This window comes from Ochotona princeps, chromosome 6 (assembly GCF_030435755.1).
Source record: "Ochotona princeps isolate mOchPri1 chromosome 6, mOchPri1.hap1, whole genome shotgun sequence".
NCBI lineage: Eukaryota > Metazoa > Chordata > Mammalia > Lagomorpha > Ochotonidae > Ochotona > Ochotona princeps.
In genome coordinates, this window is record NC_080837.1 from 68,030,115 (window position 1) to 68,048,721 (window position 18,607).

Consider the following 18,607-nt stretch of genomic DNA (forward strand, 5'->3'; position numbering starts at 1 on the left):
AAAACGAAAAAAGCATAATATTTGTGTATTTACATATATACCTAGCTATAATTTCCTGCACATCTGAGTTTATATACTATTCATGTTTGCTTAGTGCCTAGTATTATTACTCATGCAATGACTCAAATTTCAGGAGAGTCTTTCAACTTTGTTTAGGAATGAATGAGATTAACTCTGGGAAAATTTTGCAAAGAGATATGAACAAACCTGGACCAAGAAAGTGAAAAATGTACTGAGATAGGATTTCAGCAAAAAATCATGATGCAACATGTAAAAAGGACAACCTCTTTGCTACCTTGTCTGAAGGCCTTTGTCAAAGCAGATTCCAGGATAAGCACATGGAAGACTTACCTTTTGTATGTGACTGAGCAATTGCAGGCACTCGGCAAACAAAACACACAGGCTCCCAAACAAATACTGTTAAAATAACCACCTCCACAGGCTCTCAAATGCCAGATACTTCAACGCTGAGCTCTTTCATTGTCTTTAAAGCTATAACTACAATGGTACTCAGATACTGAAGGGTAACATCTGGTAGCTTAAAACAAACACTTATCAAGAGGGACACTTTCTGCCCTTCCACTTGATATTTTTAAGAATGGAGTCTGGGGGTGTGGGATAAGCTTTTGTTTCATATAAGGCAGATTATTGCTAATTAAGCATGATCTTATGATAAAATCTTGCTTTGATTTTTCAAACTTGATATTTCTAATTTATTTAAAAATTTTCACGATATGGTATTATTAATAAAACTGTTGTTAAATACCCACCCTGAGTCCAGCATTGTGCTGGGCAGTTGGAGCTCATCAATGAACCCTAACAGTCGACGTAAGGAGGCAGCTTGGTTTCCAAGCATTCTCTATTTCTCTCCTTCCTTCTTATCTTACACTTAAGTATCAGGGTGTTTCAAAAAGCTCATGTGAAATCAAAGTACAAGGTAAATTTACTTTGGTATGAAAAAAATTTTGAAATCCATGCATCTGAGGGAGTTGTTAAAAGGTTCACATTAAAAAATTATGCGTGGATTTCAGTTTGTTTTCTGCACCAAAACTAGCCTATTTGTGGCCGATGTAGTGGTCCAGTGGGTTAAGTCACTGCTATCAATGCTAAATTCCACGGGGGAGTACCAGTTTGCATCTCTGCTACTTTGCTTCCAGTCCAGTTCCCTGCAAGTGTGCCTGAGCAGGCAGCAGAAGATGGTCCAAGGGCTTGGATCCCTGACACACATCTTGGAGACCTGGTTGGATTTCTAGGCTCCCTGGTTTTGGCGTGGCTCAGATTCAGTCACTCTAGTTGTTTAGAGAGCAAATCAATGAATGAAAGATCAAACTGCCTTTCATTCCTCTCAGATCTGTCTTTGTCTCTCTCTATCATTCAGCCTTTCAAATAAAAATGCAAAAAAATTATTAATACCTTTAAAATTTCACTTTCTAAGAACTTTTTAAGTGCTCTACAAGTCCACGTATTTACTGTGGGCCTTTTCATTTTATACCACGACTTAACAATCACAACTATAGGATCGCTCTGTGGCCGTGTGAAAGAACCACTTGCGTTTCTCAAACCATCAACAAAACAATCATTGAATGGGCACCCACTGCATACAGGGTTCTGTGCTCACATTAATGGTACATTAAGACAGATGTGGGGCTCGGGGGAAGATCCACATGTGAACGGCAGAGAGAGACTGATACCAGCAGGTGGAGTAGTTTGTATTTGAACCTGACTTTACAGGTCAGCAGTATATCCATAGTTTGGATCAGGGTTTTCTCTCTCTTTGTACCAGAAAATTATGTGCCAAAACACTGTAAAATAAATGACCCATCTTCTGAAGAAGGTAATAAGAATGGAACATGTTCATCACTCTAGCCAGAGCATAGAGTAAATTGTATTTCCTCACTTTCAAAAGCCTAGATGGAAATACATTGAAATTGAAAGACATAACAGATTCCCATACAGAACACTGGAAAATATTTTGAAATTAAAAACATAAGAAAATGAAAGAAAAGCATGAGATTTCAATATACTCAAGCCTCTTTTAGGAAATGCTCAAAGTCTGCTGTTTCTCAGGGACCCTCTGGGGTTCACAGAATTAGAGAAGCAGAGTAAAGGCCTCTGCTGGGCTCGAGCACGAGGTTTCTGCCTGCCCAGGCTCCTCAACAGTTGATGAGACAGGCCTGGGTGAGGTCAAGCTGCTCGCTAGGGCACAGGCAGCCCCTGGGGTAGGCGGCAGATCAAACCCTTGCTGGAATTTAGCTGGTGTAAGCAGCTGGTAAAAACTGAGTAACCGCCTGGGTGAGCAGGCACTCTCCAGGCACAAGCAACCAGGCCATTGGTTACACCCAGGAATACATCTTTATTGTCAAAGGTGAGTGAAGGTTCTGGATTCTGTTCCCTGGCTCAGCCACCAAGAAGCTTAGGACAGGATGGGCTGTCAGGAAGCAATGCAGGAAGTTTCTTGCTGAACTCTGAATAAAGCCTCCAGACCTGAAAGATACTGTTTCACTTTCCAGCAGGTTCAGGAGAACCCTTCTCTGTATCTACCACATAGCTCCAAGGCAGACCTGGGTGAACTGTGGGACTCTGTGGGTCAGAGCATTATTCACCATGGGGAGCCCGGGGAGACTGCTTCTGGGGACTCCCACAAATCTAGGCCATGGAAGATTTGGTAAGACCAGGTAGAAGATTGCGTAAGACAATATAGTGCAAGAACTGGTGACCTCATGGGTGGGAGTTACAGAAATGCCCTCTGACTAAGACTCATGAGAAAAATGTGTGACACCAATGTCATGTGATATCTAGCATCCAAGTTGGATTTGATATATCACTCTATGCTACAAATATTACTAGCCATTACAAATATTACTTAGAGTTCTCAAACATTTCCTAAGAGAACTGTAATACATTATGCCTCACTTAGTAAAGTTCCATTTGGAGGAGAGGGGTTTCATACAAGAACCCTTCAAAAAGCCCATGGAAAATGAAATCAGAAGGTCAGTTAGAAGACAGGCATCTGATCCAGCAGTTGAGCTGCTGGTTAGGGTTCCTGCATTCCACGCTGGAGTCCCTGGCTTCCATGCCTGGCTTTGACTCTGCTTTCCTACCTAGGCAGACCCTGGGAAACAGCGGTGATGATTTGGGTTATTGTCGTGAGAGATCTGCATTGAGTTCTCAGCTCCTGGCCATTGCATGCATGTAGGGAGTAAATCAGTGAATGAGACATTGCTCTTTCTGTTTCTTTGTATCTTGAATAAACTTGAAAAAAAACCTAGAACTGCAAAAAGCAAACAAAATATGCACCTTTAAAATCCAAGTGTACCAGGGGTCTTTATGAAAAGCATATATTATGAGAAACTATGTATGAACTACAAAACTCTTCTTGCTTCAAAATAAGCTTCCTTTACTTTCTTTTCCCCCATAAACTTTCGAAAGTCCCTTCAGGCTTTTATAGCAGTAAGATGCGTAGACAGATGCATAACTCTTTTTTTTTTTAAAGATTTACTTATTTTATTGGAAAGGCAGATTTATGGAGAGAAGGCAAGACAGAAAGATCTTCTGTCTGCTGGTTCACTCCCCAGATGACTGCAATGGCCGGAGCTGAGTCGATCCAAAGCCAGGAGCTTCTTCCAGGTCTCCCACACTGGTGCAGGGTCCCAAGGCTTTGGGTCATCCTCCACTGCTTTCCCAGGCCACATGCAGGGAAAGTGGAGCAGCTGGGTGAGAAGCGGAGCAGCAGGGACACCAGCTGGCACCCAAGTGGGATCCCAGTGCTTGTAAGGGGAGTATTTAGCCAATTGAGCCATTTTGCCAGGGCCCATAAATAATTTTTTTTGAAGAGAGAAACAGAATGGTCTTTCATCTATTGCTTCTCCACAAACGGCCACAAAGGCCAAGGCTGGTCCAGGTGAAAGCCAATAGCCCGAAACTCCACCCAAGTCTCCTATATCGGTAGCAGGAACCCAAACACTTGGGTCTTCTGCTGCCTTCCTGGCTGTATTATCAGGAAACTGCATGGGAAGTAGTGGGGTGGAGACTTGAACCTGCTTTCTGACATTGGATGCCAGTGTTGCAAGCAGTGGCTTCACCTTCATAACACTGGCCCCATGTATGTGAATCTGAAGCTAGTGTCCCAAGGATTTTTTTTTTTTTTGACAAATGAGTAGTCTACATCATTTGAGCTAGACTGAGCTATGGCATAGAATGAGCAGCTCAGAAGCCCCTTTGGGCCCCGTCCCAGTCCCTCTCCCGCCCACTCTGATTTTCAGTGCTACAAGTTGACTTTTCCCTGTTTCAAATTTAGTGGAATCATGCAGTATGTCTGAGTCTGACTTCACTTGTTCAGTATTACATCTATCTATAAGTCTCATTTCCTTATATGACTGTAGCACAATTTTATATATCCATTTTTACTCCTGGTGGAATTTGAGTTGGTTATTGTGAACAAAGCTGCCATAAACATTTTGTAAAAGTCTTTACTCCATACTTGCTCTTATTTCTGTTGGGAGTATAATTGCTACGTCTGATGTACTTACATCTTATCGAGGGGTGTTTTTGTTCCTTTATGTGGAACATGGGGTTTGGAGCTATGGTTTGAGTATGTTCCAGTGCTGCAAGACTGGCCTCCGGAGGAGTGGTGTTGAGACAGGAAATTTTGTAGCAGTGAGGCTTACTGCAAGGTGCTAAATTCACCCTTAGAAGGAATTAAGACAGTTCTGTTGAAACCTCAGACAGTTGCTTGTGAGAGTGAGCTGATAGAAAAAAATACAAGCTGGACTGGGAATCCCATTTGTTTCCTATTGAACCACATGACTCCACTCACCCTCTCACTTATGTTGCCACCTGCCATGTTGTGAGGCAACAGCAAAGCCCTTGCCAGAGGCTAAGCCAGGGAGGTTGCCTGATCCCAGACCTGTAACCTCCACAACTGGGCACTAAGTAAAGCTCCCCTTTTTATTAAGGACTCAGCCTCAGGGATTCTGTTAAAGCACGCATTTGGGTGTAGGTACACAATTTTTCTGCAGTAACAGAATAGAAACAATAAAGAAAATGCATTTGACTAGGAGGCTTGAAACATGGAATTGGTATGACCCAGAGTAGCTGTGGTAATTATCAGGGCTGGTTTCTCAGTAGTTATCATAAGTAGTAGCCATGTACATCCTTGTATTACTCCTGCCAAATCAAGAATCCTATAGAATAGTCTCTTAGTGTTACCTAGAATATATGTGGGCATATTCAAATACATTCTTTTCAAGCTAACTTTTACTATTGAGCCCAGGAAGATTCATTTAAGTAATTTTTAATTTTTGATATCCTGCTTTTGTCTCTCAGTGCAGAGAGTTAGACTCTGTTAGCAGAACTCACTGTGTGCAGCATTTACCACTTTTGAGAGTGGGAAACATCAGTGGGTCTTCCTAATCTTATTTTTAGTTAGTAATCGAAAACTCTGACCTAAACATTGACTGTAGTTTCTGCAGTCTGAGCTATGAAGACTGGATGGAAGGGAAAAGTGCTATGTTTGAGTCCCAGAAGACAAGCTCCTTGTGACATGGGTCCCATCCAGACTGTTAATGGTCTAAAATATCCCTGGGGTCAAAGCCACCCAGGAGACTCTGGCCTAACCCACATCTAATCCACAGGAGTGTTCTTTAAGTGATGTGTTAAAGATGGATATTTATTTTTACTTATCTTTTAGTGATAAAAGAATCTGGGTTTATTCTAGAGAAACGGAAAGTATCTAAAAATAGTAATCACATGTATTTGCACCTCAAAGGCTCTTGTGCTTGGAATGCAGTTCTTAGCTGAGAGGCATGAACTTTTAGGAGGCAGGATTAGAGAAAGGTGATTAAGTCATGGATGGGGACACCCACCCACCCACCCACACACACACACACCAATGAGATTGATATGCTTCATGCAGTACTGGGTTAAGTCTAAGAATGAGCTGTTGGGGGGCTGGCGTGATAGCCTAGTGGCTAAAGTCCTTGCCTTATACGTGCTGGGATCCCATATGGATGCTGGTTCTAACCCTGGCAGGCCAGCTTCCCATCCAGCTTCCTGCTTGTGAAAAGCAGTCAAGCACGGCCTAAGGTCTTGGGACCCTGCACCTGTGTGGGAGACCTGCAAGAGGCTCTTGGCTCCTGGCTTCAGGATCGACTTAGTTCTGGCTGTTGCAGCCACTTGGGGGATGAATTGATGGACAGAAGATTTTCCCTGCCTGTCTGTCCTTCTCTCTGTATATCTGAATTTCCAGTAAGAAAGAAAAAAAAAAGAATGAGCTGTTGGGAAGCAAGTATACCCTATGAATTTAACCCCCCGTGCACATAGCTGTTTGTTTCAATGCTTCTCTGCCACGTTGTGACATAGTGTCCTGACAGACACCTGTGCCATGCTATTGAGACTTTTCAGTTATCAGAATGTTCAGCCAAGTAAACCTCTTTTCTTTACAAAACCCCTACGTTGAGTATTTGGTTTCAGTAATACAAATGGACTAAGACGTTCCCCAATCCCATATCCCTTAGTCTCAGTCATACATTTTCAGCCTCACTTCAGACTGACACTGATTTGTGTAAGAAAGCTTCTGTAAGTATTCAGCAGCAAAGATGGTCACAGAATAGAAGATGCTTTCAGATATCAGACAGTATTATACCCAAAGATCCTTAAGCAAACAGCTCCAGGGGCATTACCTCCTACTTGTTCTTTCTTTGCCTGTTCTAGAAACCACTTTGCAGGCCTTGAGTGGCTATTCCCGGTTCTTCCTGCCTAGAGACCACTCCCCTCCCTGCCCCCACCACAGATACAATCTCTGGGCCTGTCAGGAAAACGAGGAAGCCTCATAAAATGAACAACTCCTATCCCCAAGCCCTGCCAGTCCATAGCATTTTAACAAAATGAGTGAAACAGGCAGCAGTTTTCTCTGAAAGCAATTGTGTAGTATTCTCAGATGTAGCAGTGGTTGGAGTTCTAAAAGCTATTATCCAAGACTGATATTTGGCCTAGTGGTTAAGTCACTGGTTAGGATGCCAGGTTTGGCACTGGAGTGCCTGGATTTAGTGCTTGGCTCTGCTCCTGACTTCAGCTTCCTGGTAATGCAGACCCTGGCTGGGGTGCGGGGTGGGCAGCAGGTGACAGCCCAAGTAAACATGAGTTCCTGCCACCCATGTATGTAGGAGATGGGGACTGAGTTCCTGACTCCTCACTTCAGTCTCACTCAGCTCCAGCCAAGGTGGGCGTCTGGGGTATGAACTAGCAGATGTGAGCTGTCTCTGAAATAAAGAAAAATTTTAAATAGATTATTTTCCTCCTAGCTACCCTGCTTCTAGCTCTCTTTTTTTCATTCTGCCATAATGAGAATAATAATACATCTCAAAAATTTTTGCAAATATTCTGAGCATGACTGACCTCTTGGACTAGCACCAGCTCCACAGCAGGCCATGCCCATCTGGTGCCCCCATACACTGAGCAGGGCTGTTCCCAAGTAGACACAATGATAGGAGGCCAGTGCCTTCTTGGTTCTTTTCTGTGACCTAGGAATCCATGCTGATTTTCAGGTCAGTAAGACTCAAGGAATGGAACTGGCTTGCTAAAAACAAGCTGTGTGGATTTCTAAGTCTTACCATGAGTTTCTGTTGCAAGTGACTTAAAGGTGGAGATCTCGGGCCCAGCGGCGTGGCCTAGCGGCTAAAGTCCTCACCCTGAACGTCCCGGGATCCCATATGGGTGCCGGTTCTAATCCCGGCAGCTCCACTTCCCATCCAGCTCCCTGCTTGTGGCCTGGGAAGGCAGTCAAGGATGGCCCAGTGCATTGGGACCCTGCACCCATGTGGGAGACCCGGAAGAGGTTCCTGGCTCCCGCCATCAGATTGGCATGTACCGGCCCGTTGCGGCTCACTTGGGGAGTGAAACATCGGATGGAAGATCTTCCTCTCTGTCTCTCCTTCTCTCTGTATATCCACCTTTCCAACAAAATAAATAAATCTTTTTTTAAAAAAAAGGTGGAGATCTCTTTCATTCTCATTTGGAAATGCTATATCACGTAAAATGGGCCATGACTTCAGTGTCTGCTGAGTTGTGAAAGTTCTGCCTTTTTTTTTTTTTTTTTTTTTTTGAGCTAAATCATTTGTCAGCATCTGCTATTCTGCTATTCTGGGGAGAATTTCCTTCCTTGCTCTTTATTCTATGTAGAGATTGCAAGTGCTTCCTTTTGTGCTGCCCCTTCTCAGGCATTTGTTTGGTAAGGATGGAAGCATTACAGAAATGAAAGGCACCGCTAGACACTGCACTGGCTCACTCGTGGAGCAGACAAACATACAACCTGTCCCTCACTTTGTTGGAAACCCATCAAGGCTTCCTGTTGGAAGAAATCTCAACACCTGCTCAGGCACAGCGGAGGGGCCTGGTCATGTTGCTGCCCAGTGTCCACTCACACTTTTCTGCAAATAGCCTCAGGTTGGATTCACTAACTGGGACTCTAACTCATGGTGTTCTGCCCTCCAACACGTAAGAGGTGAAAAACACAGAACCCCAGATTCCCATCTTCATGGACTGTTTGAGCAGAGAGACAAAAGAAGGAAAAAGACTGGGAGTATTTGGGCTTGTGGGGGCTGTGGGAGTTCTGAGAAGATCAAAGCATCCTGTGTCCTGCTACCCCAATGCCCACAGCTGTTCTGGCTCCTTCTCGCTAGCTGATCTGTATTATTCTTACTTATTCCTTCTATACTCTTAGGTTAGCCAAACTCAGGATGAGTTAGGAGACCTGCAGTGACCACCTAAGCCTGACTTCAACTGGCTCCTCCCTCTACACACTAGTGTTTCCGTGGTAACTGCACTGGTTCCCACCTCACAGCCTCTACTCTTGACCTTCACTTGCTTCTTCAGCCCAACTCTGACCTCCTCAGGCATTGCTGCCCATTCCCTAACTGTCCAGCCCATCAGCAGAGAACTGATCTCTACTTACAGGGGGCAGAAATTGATTTTCTGTCAAGGGCTATTTGGATATTTTTAGCATTACTCACAGGACTACAAAATTAACTTAAAAATTGGCCTGCTATAGAGTCATTGAATGTTCAGCCCTGCCTGCAGTTGGCCCAACAGGGCTTCATATGGGCCAGATATTCCCCACCCATGAATGACTTTGGATGGGACAGCCTCCTGCGGATGTACCATATGAGTAGCTGTGTCTGCGCTGAAGCACCTGACCAGCCCTGTGGAGGTTGGATGGCAGATGTCCTCCTGCTGCATTCACAAGAAAATTTGCCCTGAATGAAGCAAGAAGATGAGTTGCCAGAGTTCCCATGCAAGGGCGAGCGTGAGCATGAGCAGACTGAATTCAGGGCCAGGCCCACTCTGAAGAATTCAGAGGGACTATGCTCTTGCCTCTCCCCAGGCCCATCCCTATGAGGGGAATATCCACAGCATCCACACCTAGGCAGCCTGAAAGCGATAGTGCAACCTCGAGCAGATGTGGGTCTGGGAGTTCAGAGTTCTATCATTAAAGCCTGAAGACCTCAGCCCCTGGTGAGGATTCTTAGCCTGGGCCTCTTAGTGTTAGGTAGCATCCGCAGAGACCTGTGCTCCAACGTTGGGCTCATTGTGACGAGTGTCACTGCCTGACTCTGGGGGACTTGGCAGAAACCCCTGGGAGTCCATGGGGTCCTGGGGCTATAGACACAGGTACTTCTAGGCAGGGGCCAGACTAGCTGGCCTGTGGGCTGCCTTTATTACTCTCTCCAGCCATGGGCAGATGGCGAACAGTTATGGGACTGTGTCTTGCACCCAGAGCTGTGCTGGTAACTGGCCATGCTGGTCAGATGCTAGTGGCTTCCATCCCAGTGCTAGTGCCTGTGGACATGGGCTCTGGGCTTGCCCAGGTTATAAGGGAGAGGCCTGCCCCTGGTGAGTCAGAAGTGGTTTAGTGTTATCACCCTCAGCATCTTGCTGGCCTGGGGTGCACCCCCAAGATTGCACAGGTTGTGGTAACTGTGAGATTCAAATGGGACGCAGCTAGGGTTTCCTGGAATAACTGAGGGGCTGCCTCTATCATCATCCTTGGGCACACAGCAACGAGTCACAGGGCCACTTTAGCATTCAGTGCCTGGCTGATAACCCAGCATTGAGCTTGTGCTAATAGGTCCCTAGTACTATGCAGGTAACTGCACACATAGCCTGTGGATCTACTTCAGTTCCCAGAAAGGTTCTGTGCCCTGGTGAGCAGTCTTACACCTCAGGCAGCATCACCAGGGATGATAGGGGCAGCTTGGGGCAGTGAGCCCACACAGCTGACAAGCCCCTACAGGGTCAGCTTTGGCTCTACTTCTAGGTTGCACTGGTATCATGTGAGCTATGTGATTTCACTTAGCAGAGTGGTGTTCGTGGACACAAGGCAAGGAGTTTGAACCTATTACAGGTTCAGAAAGAGGCTCGCAGGCATAGAGTACCTACTTTTTATACATTTTCCTAGTATGTACTGAGCTATATATCAATTGAAGATTTGGGACAAATTTGAGTTTTCAAATTCTGTAAGATTTAACAAGAATTAGGGCGCTAGCTAGTAGTGAAATAGCAGAAACATCCATAGACCCAGAGAAAATAAATTGCGTAGAATAGCAACATGTGAAGCCAGATCACTATAACTAATCAATCCTTCAATGCAGATAACTATGCATGCAAAATAAGGTCCCAAGGCTGGTGCAATGGCTCAATTGGCTAATCCTCTGCCTTCAAGTGCCAGCATACCATAAAGGTGCCAGTCTGTACTCCAGCTGCTCCATTTTCCAGTCCAGCTCCTTGCTTATTGTCCGAGAAAGCAGTGGAAGATGGCCAAAAACCTTGAGCCCCTGCACCCATGTGGGAGAGCTGGAAGGAGCTCCTGGTTCCTGGATTCAGATTGGATCAGTTCCGGTCGTTGTGGCCACTTGGATGGAGTATCTTTCTGTCTCTTTATTTCTGTAAATCTGAACACTGCTTTCACAAATAGATCATTTAAATAGAAAACAAACAAAGAAACAGCAGAACTAAATTGCAACCTAGCTCAATGGGACCAATAGTCATCTACAGAGTTTCCATTCAATGGGTGCAGAACAGGTGGAATATTTTCAAGAACAGATGATACAGCAGGTCACAAAGCAACAATTTTTTCTGATAACAATATGACAAAACTGGGAGTCATTAACAAGAAAGACATTGGAAACTACACAAAGTTATAGAATCAAATGGCTTACTACTGAGCCAGTGGATCAAGAAAGACATCAAAGAGGAAATTTAACTTTCTTGAGATGAATGAAATACAGCAAGCAAAACCCATGGGGTACAGCAAAAGCACTAGGGATAGGGAAGTTTACAGAAATCATTGCCTGAGTGAAAAACCCAGAAAGATAAAAAAAAAAAAAACCCAATTCATTACTGCACATCAAGGAGCTAGAAAAAAACAAGAACAAACCAGATTCAAAACTGGCAGGATAGAAATAACAAAACTCAGAATAAAAACAAATGACAGAGTGAGAGAGAGAGAGAGAGAGAGAGAGAGAGAGAGAGGGAGAGGGAGAGAGAGGGAGAGAGAGGGAAACAGACAAAGAGCTGGTTTTTGAAAAGATGAACAAAGTTGGTAAGCCCTTAGCTAGACTAATAAAAAAAAAGAGGATTCAAAAACATATAATAAATGATGAAAATATGACGTTTAGACTGACATTACAGAAATACAAGTGATTGTTAGAGATTGTTATGAACAACTACATGTCAACAAATTCAATGGCTTAGAATAAATGAATAAATTTTTGGACACAAATACTTCACCGGCATCTAATATGAGGATATACAATTCCAAAAATGACCATCAGCAAGTCACAAGATTGAATCAGTTGAAAACATTTCCCATCCAAGAAAAGCCTAGGAGAAGGCGTCTTTACTACTGAATTCTACCAAACTTTAAAAAATTAGAACTAATACTTCTTAGAGAAATCTTTCAAATTCATTTGTTCATTATTATTTTTATACCAAATAAGACAAGGACATAATAAAAGAGAACTCTATAGACCATATTTTTAGTACTTACAGTAACCAAAAATTAAAAAAAAAGAGCAAATCAAATCCAACAGCACATTAAAAAGATTATTCACCATGATCAAGTGGACTAATTCTAGTAAAGCAAGGATGGCTCAACATATGTGATGTTCCACATCAACAGAACGAAGGACAAAAATCATATAATTGTTTCACTAGATGCACAAAAGATATATGATAAATTTCAATATCTCTTCCTGTTTAAAAAAAACCCTGTGATGAAATTAGAAACTTACCTCAACATAATAAAGGCCATACAGAATAAGTCAATAACTAGAGTCATATTGAATGGGAGAAACAGAAGGCTTTCTCTCTAAGATATGGAAGGAGATAGCACTAGAAGTTAGAGTAATCAAGCAAGGGAAAAAAGTAAAGGACACTCAAACTGGAAATGAGGAAGTCAATTCCTTATTGTGTATGATCAGGTCTTAAATGTGGAACACCCCCAAACCATACACAGTCTTGCATTTAAGAAGCAAGAAAACACGGGATGGTTGCTATTCTTAGCCTAACCCCAAGAGGATTCAGGTCAGGAAACAGATCCTATCGACTTTGAGCCATTTTGCCTAATGCCTGTGAAAGTATTGCTTAGCAATATGTCCCAGGGAACACTGTTTCTTTAGACTGGGCAGGAAGCTTACAGATGAAACCTGATACATCCGACTGCTAAATAAATAAGCAAAAAAAGCAGAGACAAAATAGAAAAGCCCCCTATGAAATGCATTCAACTCTTTATGCTGCCAAGTGTGCTCCAATGTCCCAGTGTCTTGTAAACTTCATTTCCTTTTGGGTCTCTGATATTCCCACCACCATACTCTTCAGACTTACTCAGTGCTTTGTCGGGTCCGTTGGGATCCTCTCCCCATCTCACCAAGGCACAGAGAGCAGATGCTAACATTCTCACAACAGCAAGGAGATGCATCCCCTCAGCTGGGGTCCTGTGTGACCTGCTTACCTGCTGCAGGGGCTTGCTTCGCGGGTGACCACACTAGGGCGTTTTGATTCTTGGTCTCCGTTGGAATCAGGATTGGCTTGCAGCATGCAGTCTTGGCTGGACCTCGGGGGATTTTTCAAGACTGTTTTTTTTTTTTTTTTTTTCCTGATGAGGCTATCTGTGATTTTTCTGCTGCCATCCAGGTCTCAGTGTGTAATTGTACCTGGACCAACTCTGTATTGTGCTAAGGCTTTAGATCCTGCCAAACACCAGCCACGGCACTGACCTCTTCAGAAGCTGCGATTAATTTTCACCTGTTCCTTGTTTTTAAGCCTACCAAACAGATAAGGCTCCAGTCTGACAGCCATGCTGCCCACCAGGCAATTAGGGACATAAATTGAGCTCACCTGTGAAAACTGGCATTACCGTGGAAACAATTAGGATCATCTTGTACTGCGGTTGGTTTGCTCAGTAGAAACTAATTAACTGCTAAGTCAAAAATACAGTCAGGAAGCAGAGTGGAGATGAGTTCATATTTAATACCTCTTGTCTCTCCATCAAAGTGGTTGGTAAAAATGGCAGCTTAAAAATAAAGTAGTGGATCTTTGACTCTAGAAGTAGGTTCAGAGAGAGAAAAGATTGGTCCGCTTAATTAAAGAAGAAAGCAGATGGCAAGTACAACCAAGGAGAACAAATTTCAAAGAGAAGGTGGAGGGTTCTGGGAAATAAAGTCCATTGCAGAAAATACAGTGACTTAAGCCTCCTTGTGAAAAACCAAATACATATCTTCATTGTCTACTAGGTTTCTGAAAGTTTAATATTTTCCCTTTTTAACACGTTAATATCTAGAAGAGAGATTAGGAATATAGTCTTCTCAAACACATAACCAATTTTTCAGTAATATTTCTTTTCACTATTTAGAAACCATTTTCATTTTCTGCTTAGTGATTTTCCTTTCCATGCCCATTCAAATGTCAATTTTTTTAGTTACTCTGTAGTTGATATTAATGGCGCCATATCTCCTTGTGATTATCATTGCTTTGACATAGATTTTTATTTCAAGCTCAGTCGTGCACTGCTTTATTTTTCTCAGTCTTTCTGTGCCTTCCTTTTCCATTAATTTTTGCAGAAAAAATTCACAAGCATTTTGTTAAGTTCCGGAGAAAGACATTGTCACCAAGATGATGATGGAATCAGTAGCCACACCCAATTGGAATCTTGTTGATCGTTAACAGATTGCTACGGATGAATAATACTAAAGTTGGTAGCACTTGTTCTATGGCAGACAGTTATATATAACTTGATTCTGTTATTAAAATAATCATACTGCAATCTCCTTTTTAGAGGTGTGCACACTGCCAGTTTTCACCATTTGCCCCAGGATGCAAAGCGAGCACTGGAACATTGATCAGAACTGGGAAAGGGGGACGTCAGTGTTACATGTTCCATCTTTCCATTTCCTACCTGACAGTGCAAAGTACAAATGCTACTTACAAGGGACACTTATTTTTACTGTATTTCATTAAAAAAAAAGATTTAATGGGAAAGGCAGATTTACAGATAGAAGGAGGAACAGAGAGAAAGATCCTCCATGTGCTGACTCATTCTCTAAGTGGCTACAATGGTCAGAGTCAGTTGATCTGAAGCTAGGAGTCAGGAGCTTCTTCCAGGTCTCCCACACAAGTATAGGGTCCCAAGGCTTTGGGCCTTCCTCTACCGCTTTCCTAGGCTATCAGCAGGGAGCTGGGTGGGAAGTAGAATAGCTAGGACACAAACTGGCACCTATATGGAATCCTGGTGCATGCAAGGTGAGGATTTATCCACCAGGCTATCATGTCATATCTTGCACTTTCATTTTTATATCACAAAGCACTTTTACATACCTTATCCCACTTTGTAACTCCTTTGTTGTAAGGAATATATATGAATACATATTGGATATATTTTCCTTATGAAAAACTTTAGCCAAGATCGGGAACCACTGGTTTATGCTTATATGAAGAGTTCTATCAGATTTGTTTCTTTTGCTTTATGGTTCCCTCTATCATTCACATGAAAAATCACCATACATTGATAGATGCTGGCTTGTAAGTCGCTAACAGATAGTTAAAATGTGACCTTCAGCCTTGCTTCTTAATGCACCTGTAATTAATTATCCTCATTTGTTGTCAGACTCTGATTTGAAACATGGCCAAGAGCACCAAGCTCCTTTTAGATTTCATGGTGAATGTCTAGTTGACCTGATGAAGAGAGGAAAAGGGATATGAGCAAAATGCGTGATCATCAGGGGTCTGGAGGAGCTAGCCTGAATTGCTTCCTGCTGGCTGCCAGCTTTCTTATCCTGGACTCTGTACTTGGCCACGAGCAAAGTCTAGCAAAGTGGAAAAATCTTACCAGAAATGCCCGGTGGGTTCTTTCCTCAGCTTAGTATAGAAATAAAAAGCCGGGAATCTGTTGCAGATGGAAAAGTTTATTTGCGAAGGGACCAGGTGAGCAGGGAAGAGAGAGGAAGCGGAAAGCACCTCCGGAGAGAGCCGGGAGGTGGGGAGCCTCTCGGAAGGGGAGGGAGAGAGACACCAAAGGTCTGAGGAAGGGTCTTGGGGTTTTAAGCATTCCCTGACCCCTCCTTGCTGGGCGGGTAACCTACAGGTAGGATGTTCCCCATTGGTGATCTCTTAATCAGTTAGGAAATGGGTGGGAAATGCTGGTGCCACCCACCCAAAGTCGTGGCCAAGACCTCAGCAGGCCTCGATAGTATCAGAAAACAAAATGTAAAGGTCATGTCCACCAGACAGATGAAGTATCTGAGCACCCTCCCATTTACAAAGGAGCATGGGAAGCAGGGAGGTCTGGGAGGTCAGATCAGATCGCGAGTCCTTCTGTTCGTTAGTTTTCTGTTGCGGTAACAAAATAACCACAGACAGGTGACTGGTGAACAACCGAGGTTTATTTAGTCACAATGCTGGTGATCAGAAGACCATGGGCACACACAGAGCCAGCATCTGATTATGGCCTTGTTGTTGCAGTCTAACATGCTGAAGGGCATCCCACAGCAAGACAGAGTGAGTGTTTCAGCTTGGGGCACTCTTCCTCTTATGAAGCCACTGAGGCCCCACTGAGGGCCACACCCTCATCACCTCATGGAATGTTAATTACCTCCCTGAAGGCCTCCCCTGCCCTGCCCCGCATCTAAATGCCATAGGAATGAGGGATTTTGTTTTTCAACATGACCATCTGGGGGACACATTCAAATCGCATCCATTCCTCAGACTCCCTCATATCTCATCTTGGCTTTGTCTCAGAGCACAGGAGCTGCGGAAGCCTTGGGACAGGTTTGGGGAAGGAGGAGCCAGCCCAGCAGGTGCAGCCTCAGAGACTGAAAGGAGCATCCTCACTAGATTCAGAGTCTTGTCCAACCCTGCAGTTACCAGGTTATAGCACAGGGAGGTGTCCTGTATGAGGGCCACAAGACAGGGTTCCTGGTCTTCCCCACACACTTGGCTATTCAGGAGATCCTGGGAATGTTGTCACATGGAAAGTCTTCATTTTTTTCATATTGAAGTGTAGTTCATTTATCATACACTTCATCCCCTTAAACATTTCCATGTTTTTTGCTATAGTCACAAGGTTATATAACTAGCTACCTGACTGTGAACTCTCTTCTGTAATTGGAATCTGATGAAATGTGGTTCCTCCCCTAGCCCCCACCCCTAGAGAAGTGCCTCATGTGCTGGCACAGACAGGTAGATTTGTACTTGTTTCTTCATCCTAGCTGTGGCAGGATGAAGCAGCACTGCACAGAAAGGTCCAGAATGCTGTTTCCATGCATTTTGGCCAGGTGCTTCTGTTGTGCATCTGTACCCATACTCTAGTTTATCCCAGTGCCTGGTCTTTAAGATAAATACACAATTTAGGGAGCCTCCATGATAGATGACCCTGGTTTCCTTGAACACCAGATTTGGCAGAAGTAGCTGGCACATATATTTGAGGAATACATGTAGGTGTCTTCAGTGCTTTCATATAAATGGTAAGGCATAGCCCAAGCACTTCTTTGCTTCATTATTATGAAGCAAATTTCAATAATTACAAATTCTGATTCAGCAGCAAGCCCCCTCTGTTGCTTATCAGTGAGTTGATGAGCCAAAGATGAATGCGCCCATCAGAGGCTGGAGCAAAAGCATCTCATTTCCAGAAAACAGAACGACTCCTTGCACATCACTTAATCACTTCTACATGGAAAGGACAGGGAGTCTGAAGTTCCATTAACCTTATCACTGCAGGGAGAGCACAAAATGTCTCACCAGTCCATTAGGTAGCCAATAGAAAATAAGAAAACTGGAAGGGGAGAGATGGGGCAAATAGGGGAAGAAGAATAAAGTCTCACAGTAGCAGGAAAGGCAAGAGGAATGAGCAGAAACCAGCCAGAGAGGCAGCAGGAGAGATACTCTCAACTGCGTCTGCTCCTCCTTTCTGGGAGATTACAACCTGGGTCGTAGTCTTTTTTTTTTTTAAGATTTATTTATTTTTATTGGAAAAGCAGATATACAGAGAGGAGGAGAGATAGAGAGGAAGATCTTCCATCTGATGGTTCACTCCCCAAGTGACCGCAATGGCTGGAGCTGAGACAATCCAAAGCCAGGAGCCAGAAGCCTCTTTTGGGTCTCCCATGTGGGTGCAGGGTCCCAAGGCTCTGGGCCATCCTCGACTGCTTTCCCAGGCCACAGGCAGCGAGCTGGATGGGAAGTGGGGCCGCCGGGATTAGAACCAGAGCCCATATGGGATCCTGGTGTGTTCAAGGCGAGGACTTTAGCCGCTATACTATTGCGCTGGGCCCGTCATATTCTTTTAATAGAAATAAAAGCAGTTCCTTTCAAAGGCTAAAAGAAATGTAAGAATCCATACTATTGGAATTATTTGATAATATTATCTTGGTTACCCATTCAAAGAAATGTTAAAGGAGCCAGGTTTAAAAAAGTCAGCATTACTATTTGGTAGCACAAGTTTGTGGGCATTTTTATATTTATTTATTTATTTAAAAGATTTATTTAATTGAAAGAGTTACTGAGCAAGAATGAGGTGGGGGGATGTGTGTCTGTGAGAGAGAGATATTTTTCATCCACAGATTTATTCCTCAAATGGCCAAAATGGCTATGGTGGAGCCAGGCCAAAGACAAAAGCTAAGAGCTTCTTCCAGGTCTCCCATGTGGATGCAGAGTCGTCTTCTGCCACATTCCCAGGCACATCAGGAGGCAGTAGAATTATCAGTGGAGCCAGCTGGGACTTGAACCAGTGCCCATAAGGGATGCTGGTACTGCAGGCAGTAGCTTTATCTAATCCCCCACATAACCAACCCCCATGGGCATATTTAGGAGTGGGTTTACTAAAGTGAAAACCCAGTCCTTGGGGGCAGACCCCCAAAACACCTCAACCGTGGCTATTTCACAACTAGTTAGGATTCAGGAGATGAGAAAGACCTGGAGGCAGTGTCAGGTGCCAATTGGAAAGAACACCTGCTTGCAAGAGTGCTGGGGGACAGTCTAGCAATGTCTTGTCATGAAATATGTGTCTGATCAAGGTGAATTGCTACTCCAAATAGGCAAAAGCTAAGAAATTCCAGAGACA